This window comes from Triticum dicoccoides, chromosome 1A, assembly GCF_002162155.2.
Source record: "Triticum dicoccoides isolate Atlit2015 ecotype Zavitan chromosome 1A, WEW_v2.0, whole genome shotgun sequence".
NCBI classification, from domain to species: domain Eukaryota; kingdom Viridiplantae; phylum Streptophyta; class Magnoliopsida; order Poales; family Poaceae; genus Triticum; species Triticum dicoccoides.
In genome coordinates this window covers 339,404,732-339,416,733 of record NC_041380.1, presented here as the reverse complement: position 1 = coordinate 339,416,733, position 12,002 = coordinate 339,404,732, and positions in this window count along the sequence as shown.

Below are 12,002 nucleotides of genomic sequence, written 5' to 3'. Positions count from 1 at the left end.
GCACCGGACAATCTGTTGGAGGCTCTCCAAGGCACGTCCATCAACGAGGAGCACCGCACCATTATGAGTGCGGTGGTCCAGAAGGTTCAGTCCGCCAAGAGCGGACTGACTGAAGCTTGTACTAGCCTTTTAACAGGCTTTGAAGTAAGTAAAGAATGTGTAAATACTATTACCGCATAGACAGTAGCCCCTGATGCTCTGTTTGGCGTTCGGGAAGAAAAGCCGAATAGAGGATCAAATAAAATTCGCAGGAGTCTAACAAAAGGGAGTCAATGTGCGTATGCTGGCTTCTCTGCTTGCGTCCACCGCACTGACTGTGGAAGTGGACACGCTAAAGCAGAACCTCGAGCGGTCCGAGCAAGAGCTTGGGCGTGCCAAGAAGCAGCTCGAGGACAATGAAGGTAAGAAATACCTTGTTTAAATATATATAAAAAGGTGCAATTGCAAAAAATGACAGGATTATCGTGGCTATTGTAGGGGCCACGTCTGAGGTGGCGACCCTTAAGCAAGCGCTGCTCGAGGCCGAGAAGAGGGCGGCCATGGAGCGCACCGAGCGTGAGAAGTATGAGGCCCAGGTTGGCAAGGTGCGGCAAGAGCTCTAGGTTCTCATGAAAAAACATGAGAGTTTGGAGCTTGACTCAAAGAGAGAGCTTCCGAGCTCGCGGCGTCTATTGAAAATGCCAAGTCTGCCAAGGCTGAATCCCAGAAGACCCTCCAGGAGTTGGATGAGGTGAAGAAGATAGCGGCGGGTAAGGCATTCTTTATGCAAAGCAAACACGTAAACGTGAGTTACTTGTTACTTACCCGAATCGGGAGCTCTCTAGGAGAGTTCGCAGATCTTCCCCGGAGTGTGTCCGATGCTGCCGCATTCTATCGAGCCGAGGAGGGTAGCTCGACAGAGAAGGTGTTCTGGTCTCAGTATGTTGAGGCTGGACACCCCGTGCCCCTGAGAGACCAACTGAAGCAACTGGTCCAGCTCCACAAGGCGGCCAAACAGGCCATGAAGGGCCTCATAGTTCGGCTGTGGCCTGGAGAGGCTCTGCCTGGGAGCTATTTCGGGCTGGTGCGGCGGCTGGTGGAGGCCTGTCCAAGGCTCGAACTCATCAAGCGCTTCGTCTGCATTGTAGGTGACCGTAGGGCCCTTGCCCGTGCTAAGGTGCACTGGGGCAAGCTGGATGCTGAGAAGCTTGTGAAGGACGGGCCACCGACGGGGAAAGAGCATCGCAAGCCCGAGAATTATTATAAGGATGTTCTGAAGGGTGCCTGCCTTGTGGCGGATGAATGTTCCAAGGATGTATTTTTTGAGTAAAACTCGCTCGTTTTGTCCTGTGCGCTAAAAACTTGTTCATATGCGCTAAGCAATGCTGTTGGAATTTAAAATATTACCTTCTGTGCGGCTGTTTATCAATTCTGAGAGATGGCGAGTTGTCGGCTTCTGCCCCCGTGCCGCTAGTGCTGGGGTGTTCGGGGATAAACCCGAGCGCTCTTTTTACCATGTTTGGGTCCTTCAAGGGAGGCGCTCAGCCCAGCGAACAAGGCAATCGGACTATAATGCGTGAACACTCTCACTTAGCCATAGAATTCTATAAATTTAAATTTCGGCGAAGCCCCTGGTATTCGGAAGACCGAGTTCGGGGGGCTATCCACGCCTTGGCCGGACAGAGCCGACTCCTCGCTCTAAGCGACATAAGTCTTTAGCGACTCGAAAAACCTCTCGAACAGCGACCAGCTCTCCCTCCATCATGACAGTCAGTTTTAGCTTTCTCCACCGAGGTGCTCGACCCAGCTCAACTGGGGCACAATCGCAGTGGTTCTCCTAGTGCTACCTTAGCCGATATAGCGGAACGTAAGGCACCAAAACATAGGAGCCGGGCAAACCCAACTATTGACCCAAGACATGATTCGGAGCCGATGCATATAATGCTATAAGTTCGGGGTGCCGCACTTGTTAAAGTGTTCAGACTTCTCACACCATATTGAGGGGTACTAAAGCCCCTGGCGTATTTTGGCCGTACCAAAGTGTACGGGTGCAACATGTCGTTAAGGAACATATATTAAAAAAAGGAGTAATGCAAAAACAGACAAAAGCTATGCATTGTTTATTAAAAAGGGCTGCGATCAAAGCAGAACGATACAAATACTGCGATAAGCAAAATGTTGTACTATTTAACTTGTCCATTCCAGGGGTAGGCTGTGGAATGGTATGCGAAACAGGTGTACTGCTCGTGATAGAGACCACCTGGGAGTTTCGTAATGCGGCGTGGCTTGTCTGCTTCCCTGGTTCTTGCATCATTTGTGCGGCAATTGAACTGCCGAACAGGCCTTCCGAAGAATGGAGTCCTAAAAGTAAGAGAAAATTAAGAAATCGGTAGCCCCTGGTGCGGTTTAAGCCGTGTTTCGGGCATGCCGTGATGGTGCCCCTACCCCTATACCCATGGTATTTCTAGAGCGTAGTTATGTACGCGAAGCACTGGCGTCGCATTTTTGCGAGGGTTGGGTTGGGGCCGCATTGCTACGCCTGCTCGGATCGTGCCAGGCGGTCTTGTTGTAGGTTACTCCGGGCGCGCTTGACGGTGTCCGGTTGTTTAGTGGCCGGACTGGAGAACTGCCTGGAGAGGATGCATTGTACTTCCGCTGCAAGGGCCGCCGTGTGCTCCTCCATTCGGAGGGAGGGTTCGGTGTTTCCATTGACCGTAATTACTCCTCGAGGGCCTGGCATCTTGATCTTAAGGTATGCGTAGTGTAGTACCGCGTTGAACTTGGCGAATGCGGTTCGCCCGAGCAGTGCGTGATAGCCACGACCGAATGGGACTATGTCGAAGATTAACTCCTCGCTTCGGAAATTATCTGGAGATCCGAAGACCACTTCAAGTGTGACTGAGCCTGTACAGTTGGCCTCTACACCTGGTATTACGCCTTTAAAGGTCGTTTTGGTGGGCTTAATACTCGAGGGATCTATGCCCATTTCCCGCACTGTATCCTGGTAAAGAAGGTTCAGGCTGCTGCCGCCGTCCATAAGGACTCTAGTGAGATGAAATCCGTCAATAATTGGGTCTGGAACCAATGCGGAGAATCCGCCATGACGGATGCTAGTGGGGTGGTCCCTTCGATCAAAGGTGACTGGCTCTACCGCGTATACGTCCCTTAACGCGCGCTTCCGCTCCCTCTTGGGGACGTGGGTTGCGTATATCATGTTCACCATCTGCACTTTTGGGGGAAAACTCTTCTGTCCACTGTTGTTCGGCGGCCGGGGCTCTTCGTCGTCATCGCTATGCAGCCCCATTGTCTTCGTTTTTGGCATTTAACTTGTCTGCCTGCTTGAACACCCAACAATCCCTGTTGGTGTGATTGGCTGGCTTTTCGGGGGTGCCATGTATCTGGGACAAGCGGTCGAGTATTCGGTCCAAACTGGACGGGCCCCTAGGATTCCTTCTGAATGGCTTTTTCCGCTGACCGGATTTAGAGCCTCTGAATCCGGCATTAACGGCCGTATCCTCAGCATTGTCGCTGTTAATGCGGCGCTTCTTCTTGTTGCTACACGACCTGCCACTACCATCCCTAGTAGCCGAATTACCAGGGTTCTTTGTCATATAGTTGCTACAAGCAAGCCAGCTGTCTTCTCCCGCGGAAAAGCGGGTCATGAGTGTCGTGAGTGCTGCCATAGATTTCGGCTTGTCCTGTCCTAGGTGCCGGGCAAGCCACTGGTCACGGATATTGTGCTTGAAGGCTGTTAGGGCCTCTGCGTCCGGACAGTCGACTATTTGATTTTTCTTTGTTAGGAACCGTGTCCAGAATTGCCTGGCCGATTCCTCTGGCCGCTGAATTACGTGGCTTAGGTCATCGGCGTCTGGTGGTCACACATAAGTGCCCTGGAAATTGTCGAGGAATGCGGCTTCCAGGTCCTCCCAACAACTGATTGATCCTGCTGGCAAGCTGTTAAGCCAATGCCGAGCTGGTCCTTTAAGCTTGAGTGGGAGGTATTTGATGGCGTGGAGATCATCGCCCCGGGCCATGTGGATATGAAGGAGATAATCCTCGATCCATACCGCAGGATCTGTTGTGCCATCATATGATTCGGTGTTTACAGGTTTGAAACCCTCGGGAATTTGACGGTCCATTACTTCGTCTGTGAAGCATAGTGGATGTGCGGCGCCTCTGTACTGGGCTATATCACGACGTAGCTCCAACGAGCTTTGTCTACTGTGTTCGGCCCTACCAGATTTATGTCCGGCGTGACGGTTATTGTCTCGAGTCGTGGGGCGCCCACGCGATCCGTAGATCGATCTTGTTTGCCTTGCCTTGTCCTCCAACATATATCGCAGGTCTGGCGCATTTTCCCGTGCCTTGGTACGGGGTGCGAATTGAGTGGAGGGCCGAGAGGCCTCTCTGTCACAGCCACGAGGTGGCCGGTCGGCCGTATCAAGTGCTTCCTCCTCTAATCGGGGTAGCAACCTGCGCTTTGGGTAGCTCTTGGAGGGGCGTTCGAGTTTATGCTCTTCGGCCGCAAGGACTTCAGTCCATCTATCGACTAGCAAATCTTGATCAGCTCTAAGCTGTTGCTGTTTTTTCTTAAGGCTTCTTGCCATGGCCATAAGCATGCGTTGAAAATGATCTTGCTCGACGGGATCCTCTGGCACGACGAATTCGTCGTCGTCGAGGCTTGCCTCGTCTTCGGAGGGAGGCATATGATTATCGTCCTCGACCTCTCTATCTACCGCTCTCTCATGAGGGCTGGTTTCTCCATCCTCCGGTGCTGAATCTTGCTGGAGGAGGTTTTCTTCGGCACTCTCCGGAGTATTATTATCTCCCGTGCTGGAATCGCCGTATTTGTTTTGGCGGGATTTTGAGCGGCGCCGCTGACGCCGACGCTTAGGCTGTTTCTTGGAGCGGTCATCCTCCGCTGTTCCATCGCCATCTCCTTCTTTTGGGGTGTCCACCATGTATATGTCATATGACGAGGTGGCTTTCCAGGGCTCAATAGGCGCTGGTTCTTCATCGTCTCCTGCATCGGCGTCCATACCGTCGATGTCTTCAGAGTTGAAGTCGAGCATGTCGGTTAAATCATCGACAGTGGCTACAAAGTGGGTGGTGGGTGGGCTTTGAATTCCTTCATCGTCCGTATCCCAACCTTGTTGACCGTAGTCCGGCCAGGGCTCTCCTGATAAAGAGAGAGACTTTAGTGTCTTCAGAATATCGCCAAAAGGCGAGTGCTAAAAGATGTCCGCGGCAGTAAACTCCATGATTGGCGCCCAATCGGATTCGATCGGTAGGGGCGCGGAGGGTTCAGAGTCCGGAGAGGAGTCCGGCTCCTTGGAGTCACGAGTCTCGTAGAGTGCAGGGCTGGTGTTCGGCTCGATCGCCGTTGGGAGCGCAGCCCCCGAGGCGGTGTCCAACCACCCATCCTCGATCGGCGCAGTTGGATCCGAATTAATGGTCGAAGCCGATGTGGGTGCGGCCTCCAGGGCACTGTTCGGCGACAGAGCTAGATTATGCTCGTCGTGACAGTGCGGCGCGCTCGGCAGTGGCTCGAATGCGTCGAAGATCAAGTCCCCGTGGATGTCAGCCGTGTAGTTTAAACTTCCAAACCTGACCTGACGGCCAGGGGCATAGCTTTCGATCTGCTCCAGATGGCCAAGTGAATTGGCCCGCACTGCGAAGCCGCCGAAGACAAAGATCTGTCCGGGGAGGAAGGTCTCCCCCTGGACTGCATCGCTATTGATGATCGTAGGAGCCATCAAGCCTGACGGCGACGACACAGAGGAACTCTCAATGAAAGCACCAATGTCGGTGTCAAAACCGGCGGATCTCGGGTAGGGGGTCCCAAACTGTGCGTCTGGGCCGGATGGTAACAGGAGGCAAGGGACATGAAGTTTTACTCAGGTTCGGGCCCTCTTGATGGAGGTAAACTCTACGTCCTGCTTGATTAATATTGATGATATGGGTAGTACAAGAGTAGATCTACCACGAGATCGGAGAGGCTAAGCCCTAGAAGCTAGCCTATGGTATGATTGTTGTTGTTCATATTGTCCTACGGACTAAAACCCTCCGGTTTATATAGACACCGGAGAGGGTTAGGGTTACACAAAGTCGGTTACAATGGTAGGAGATCTGCATATCCGTATTGCCAAGCTTGCCTTCCACGCCAATGAAAGTTCCTTCCGGACACGGGACGAAGTCTTCAATCTTGTATCTTCATAGTCCAGGAGTCCGGCTGAAGGTATAGTCCGGCTATCCGAACACCCCCTAATCCAGGACTCCGTTAGTTGCCCCTGAACCAGGCTTCAATGACGACGAGTCCGGTGCGCAGATTGTCTTCGGCATTGCAATGCGGGTTCCTCCTCCAAGTACTTCACAGAAGATTTTGAACACAAAGATAGTGTCCGGCTCTACAAAATAAGTTTCCACATATTGCCATGGAGAGAATAATATTTACACAAATCTATTCTGCTGACGTATTACGTAGTGTGACACACCACGGCCAAGCCTTTATCCGAGTCGTTTCATTATCCCACCTCAGCGCGTCATGCGAGGCGGTTTCCTTTGCACGTCTTGTTAAAGCAGAGATCGTGTCCCCTTATTCCAGGATTCTCATCAATACGGGCGTAGGCAACCCAACCGCGCCATTGATTACGGCGCTTGGAGATAAGCGAGTTTTACCAGGCTGGTGGGGACACGTAATTGCGTCCACCCATATAAGGGGATAAGGATCCACCTTTTCACCTACGCCTTCTTCCTCCCTTGCTTATCCATTCTCGCACACTCGAGCTCCAGCGCCCAAGTCCGCACTCCCCACCTCAACCTTCTCCAGCCATGTCCGGAGCGGGAGGCAAGTGGATGGTCTCCTCCGTCACGGAGGGACACATAAAAAAATTGAGGAAGGCCGGATACTTGTCTAATGATATCGCGTACCGGCTTCCCGAAAAGGGGCAATTCCTCCCCACCCCAAGGCCCCATGAGAGGGTAGTGTTCCTTCCCCACTTCCTCCGTGGACTGGGCTTCCCAATCCACCCATTCGTCCGGGGACTCATGTTCTACTACGGCCTGGATTTCCATGATCTGGCCCCGAACTTCATCCTCAACATCTCGGCCCATGAACTGTGCGTCTAGGCCGGATGGTAACAGGAGGCAAGGGACACGAAGTTTTACCCAGGTTCGGGCCCTCTCGATGGAGGTAAAACCCTACGTCCTTCTTGATTAATATTGATGATATGGGTAGTACAAGAGTAGATCTACCACGAGATCGGAGAGACTAAACCCTAGAAGCTAGCCTATGGTATGATTGTTGTTGTTCATGTTGTCCTACGGACTAAAACCCTCCGGTTTATATAGACACTGGAGAGGGTTAGGGTTACACAAAGTCGGTTACAATGGTAGAAGATCTGCATATCCGTATCGCCAAGCTTGCCTTCCACGCCAAGGAAAGTCCCTTCCGGACACGGGACGAAGTCTTCAATCTTGTATCTTCATAGTCCAGGAGTCCGGCTGAAGGTATAGTCCGGCTATCCGAACGCCCCCTAATCCAGGACTCCCTCCGCTTATGTCACGGGTTCCTCGCGAGGTAGCCCTGCCTTGATCTCTCCGCCTTCTCGCGAGCCTGCCTGATGAGGCTGCCTCTGGGGAAGCTTCCTGTCGTCCACCCCGCGAGGCTTGGCCCCTCGCGAGGGTCTTTGAGCTTGACCTGATGAAGATGGGCCGCGCTGGGCTCCCGCTTGAGCCACGCCGCAGGCCGCAGGCAGGCAAGTCTGGGGACCCCCGTTCCCAGAACGCCGACAATGGTGGCCGGCGGTTGGCCTCCTTCTGGCTATAAATGAGGAGAGGGGTGGATCCCCCGTTGCTCATCTCCTTCTCCATGTCGCCTGCTTCTTCTTCCTCCTCCTCGTTTCTCCATCTCGCCGTGACACTCATGGTGCCGATAAGGAGATTCTCCGTCACCGAGAAAGGGAAAACCCCCCGCGAAGTGCAAGGGCCACTTCCGCCGAAGAAGAGGTTCGCCCGCTCCTGCGACACCATCGTGAGGCAGGAGGTGACGAGGCCTTGATACGAGCGGCCTCCTCCCAGCAACCCATTGCCCTTGTACGCCCATGCGTAGGGTTCGGGAGAAGGCAGGAGAGCCCCGCGTCGCCCGCGCCATGCCGCGGTTGCCGTGTCGTGGTTCCACGAGCAGCCGATCCACGAACTCATGCCGAGGGATCCTCGCACGTGTTCGTGATATGGGCGGCGATGCCACCACGCACGTGGATCAAGCTTCCATAGTTCTTTGCCGAAGAGATGCCGCCGAGAGGACCGCTCGAGCTGTGGTTGAAGCACACCGAGTGCAACACCCCAGCAACATGGGCGGAGGTCGAGGTTGTCTCCGTGGGCAAGATCTTCATGGCTCGTGTGTCGTGGTTTTGTCATGGCAGATGTCCTAAAGAAATTACTTAGTCGTGGAGCCATCGCGACGGGTTAGCTTGAAGGGGTTAAAGAGGACACAAGGACGCAAGAGAGTTTATACTAGTTCGGCCCCTTCAATGAAGGTAAAAGCCTATGTCTAGTTGTTATGGAATTGATGGGGTTTCGATGACTAGGGAGACAACAAGCTTCGCCTATGTCTCGAGTTGTTGTCTGTTGTCCCTGAACCGCCACCGGGTCGTCCACTTATATACACGGGTGACTCCCATCGGCTTACGGAGTCCCAATACCGGCTCATAGATGTGTCCGGTTTGGTCTCTACTTATTCCTAACTTACAATACAGGTTAACTACTAACGCCGGTTTACGGCTACTGGCCTTGAACCGACCATGGGCCTTGAGCCCTCCTCTGTCTTCTTGGGCTTTAACATACTTAACTACTGAAGAAGTTAACCCGGCCCAGATAGGCCGGTTTACGCCCAGTAGTAATATCCCCAACATTAGGCCCCAGATTGATTTGAACGGGTTCATGTCAATCCTTTTGATAAAAGCTTCATCTTCAACATCTTTTTATAATTTGGTAAACCGCCATGATGTCATCTTCTCTGATTGCTGTAAACCGGAGTGACGTCACCTGTCATAACGAAGCTATCCATTATGCTTCTTTGTTTAATAGATCGGCGGAAATCGAGGCGACAGCTCCGTTTTGTGGCCCCTTGATTGTTGCGCCTGACTCATGTTCTTTCGCCTTATAAATAGGACCGAAGGGTCATTCTTTTCTCCTTCCGTGCCTTCTTCGTCTTCCTCGCGTCACCAGCCTCAGAGCTCCGCCGCCGCTGTTGACCTCTGCATCATCCTTGGCCGCTGCATCAACCTGAGCGCACCAGAACATCGCGGCAACCTTCCGCATCTTCCTCAGCTCCGGTAAATCTTCTATCCTTTCCCCCGCAGATCTGGCCTAGGGTTTCGCAGTTCTTCAGTGTTCATCGTCTGCATCTTGCTCATATGATAGATCTTTAGATGAATCTACAAGTCTTTACTTTATGCAACGATAGTTGTTTGACCTTCGCCTTCACTTATGCATCTCAAACCATAGATCTATATGAACGTTTTGCTCATTGGTTCGGTACTGCTCCTTTGAACCTCTAAGCATTTATCTCTTTTCTGAACTTGCTTCAGATCCAATGCTGTAAAGAAATCTTGTGAAACCTGTTTCTGCGCACTTGTCCATCCGCAATCTCAACTTTTCAATGCTTAGATCAAGCGGTTTAACCTTATAGAAAATTTTCCAAACCGGTATATGGCATTAGTCCCCTTGTTGAACCACCAGATGTTGGTTGCTTCATGAAACTCCGGTTCAGATTGTTCTGTCTCAGGTTTAACAGTGCACATACCAACGTACCTTGATCAAATGCATTTTTGAACCGGGACCTTCTACCTTGCAGATTCCATCATGGCCAAGCAAGTATATGAGTGAAATTGGGTTCCTTCTCGTGTCACAGTGGATCAACTGGACGACTTAGTCCTGATTGGCGCTTTAGGCAGCAAAGATACCATCCATTGGAGGGCTCTTGGCAAAGAATTCCCTCCCACACCTCGATAAGGAGAGGTTGTTGTTTTCGTAGATCACTTAGCCCGGGGCTTTAAGCCGCCTGGTTCTAAATTTTACCGGGATGTTTTAGCCGATTTCCAACTCCATCCGCAAGACACTGGCCCCAACTCTATTACAAATATGTGTCACTTCCAAGTGCTCTGTGAGGTGTTCTTTCAAGAGGAGCCCACAGTGGAATTGTTCAGAGACCTTTTCCATCTAAACCGCCGTACTGAGTTTACTGACGGCTCTAATACAGAGTTGGGTGGCGTGGCGATTCAGAAAAGGAAAGAGGTCACATACCCTCACGCCAAGCTGCACAGTCACCCCAAGGAGTGGAATCAGACATGGTTCTACTGCAAAGACACCTCCCCTGCTGGTGAGAATCCCTTGCCTGGCTTTCATCCAGAGCGGCTCAGCAATACACACCCTTTTCCTCAAAGATTGACTGCCCAGGAGAGAAGCAAATATGCTCCCCAACTGTCAAAGCTCAGAGCCTTTATGGCCAACGGTTTAACAGGGGTTGATCTCGCTCGCTGTTGGATATCATGGAGCATACTGCCCCTTAGTCAGCGCTCCGGTTTGATGTGCGAGTATACTGACAATGTTGATGACCCACTACGACATTCAAAAATCCAGCTCTCCGATGAAGAAATCACAGAGGCTGTAAATAAGATGCTGAATGAACCGGAACACGTCTGCGCTAGAACCGGCCTGCTTCCCTTCTGTGCCACCAACAAACCGCCAGCTGTAAGATTTTGATTTTTCTCTTTGCTGAATCTGTTATTGATATGTCTGGTCATTGTTTAATATCAGTGTCTGCATAATCAGGGCAATGATCCGTTTTGGAGCAAAAAACTGCCGCAGGAGAAACCAGAAAAACCAGACAAACCGGAAAGAGCAACCCGGCAAAAGACTAAAGCTGTGAAGAAGACTGCCCATAGAAAAAGAACCACTTCATCTTCTAATCCGGTCCCTGATGATGATGTGGATAATACGGACTTTGAGGTAGAGCTTGACTCACTTGGTTTATTTTTCATGCGTCTTATTGATGATGATATTTGTCAGGATGATGCCGAAGCCAGCCACGCGGATGTTGCAGAGGTAATTATTCTCTCTTCCGATTCAGAAACTTTGCCTTCACAAAAAATCCGCCAGGCAAACCCGAAAGTTAAATTTTCTCATCCTCTTGCTTATTTGGATCCTAAATTTTTTCTTATGAAGACCCAACAACACGAAGCTCGTCGCACAACCCGGCACAGCGGCCAGGTAGTTACCTCCGCCGGTTTACCGAATAGTCCGGTTCAGAAACGCCATTCAGAGGTCTCTAATTTGCTTGTCAGTGCTTGTCCTAAAGCGGGCTGCTTTCTTCAACCTCTTAATCCGTCTGACTCCGATTACTAGGTTACTTCCCACTCATCTTCTCGCGAGTCATCGGCTACTCAGCTCCCACCGCTTAAAATGGTGCTTGAGTAAGCTATACTTATTGTGATGTTTGCAGTACATCGCCTTAGAACATATGCTATATTTGATTTATTATTCTTCTCAGGGCCAAACCTAGGCCAAGCAAGAAGGCCCGCCTGGACAAAACGGCCGAAGAAGATGTCGTTCTTGAAGCAGGCAAGACACCCAATGCTGAAGCAGCTATTCCTGAGGATATTCCCAACGATCCACCGCAGCAAGATGATGATCTTATTGCTGAAGAGAGACCTACTGATACCTCAGGTCCTATCCATCAGCCCACAGGTTCCATCCGGATAGAAAGCTCCACCGGTCCAACAAAACCTACTGACAAGCCAACAGCTCCAGTGCAAACCGGCGGTACCAAGGATGATGAGGTTGTCATTACTGGCACTGGCCATACTGAGCCAAGCAATCCTGTCGCTTTATCCAAACATTCTGCCAAGGAAGAATGTGCTGCCTTTGGCAAAGGCAAGTGGAACGCTGATCTGGCAACTTACGCTGCTCTGAACGCCCAAGATATCCATTCCGGCTATCTGAACCGGCTGTATACCAGTCGT